A 676-nucleotide genomic window follows, 5' to 3' on the forward strand; every position below is an offset into this window, starting at 1 on the left:
CATTGACACCAGAGGCTATTTATTTTTAAAATTCTAACACTTTTCTCTGAACTTATAATACATTGAAATTCATTGGAAATATTATTCATACACATATCTAAGTCAAATATATAATCTACCAAATAGTTTCTGGCATATATTTTCCTTTCAGTCTTTTCTTAAGAGCATACCATGAAAATACATGAGATAGATGGGATTTATAAAAAGAGACCTAGAGATTGTGGGGCTACATTATTTTGAATGAATAAATAAAAGAGGAATGAAATCTAATTTAAAAACATATCACAAGACCTAACTTACTGCTGCATACACAAAGTACATTTTAGTAGATAATATACAGATAAGAATGTTTCTTTTAAATCAATGTTTGTTGACAATGTTATCCATTATCCACTATTATTCTTATTAGTTATGTCTTACTTTTATTCAATTTTTTTCTATTGGATTTTTAATGAGAGATTAGTTTGGTTATAAGATTTTAAATATAACAATATTATATCAGAATACATATTTCAATTCAAATGAAATCTTTTTCCAAGTTTACAATCAACTATGTCCTTCCATAATTTAATTTGTTGAAAATGGGAAGCGGCCGGGCGCGGTGGCTCAAGCCTGTAATCCCAGCACTTTGGGAGGCCGAGACGGGCGGATCACGAGGTCAGGAGTTCGAGACCAT

This window comes from Colobus angolensis, unplaced genomic scaffold (genome assembly GCF_000951035.1).
Source record: "Colobus angolensis palliatus isolate OR3802 unplaced genomic scaffold, Cang.pa_1.0 Scaffold29, whole genome shotgun sequence".
NCBI lineage: Eukaryota > Metazoa > Chordata > Mammalia > Primates > Cercopithecidae > Colobus > Colobus angolensis.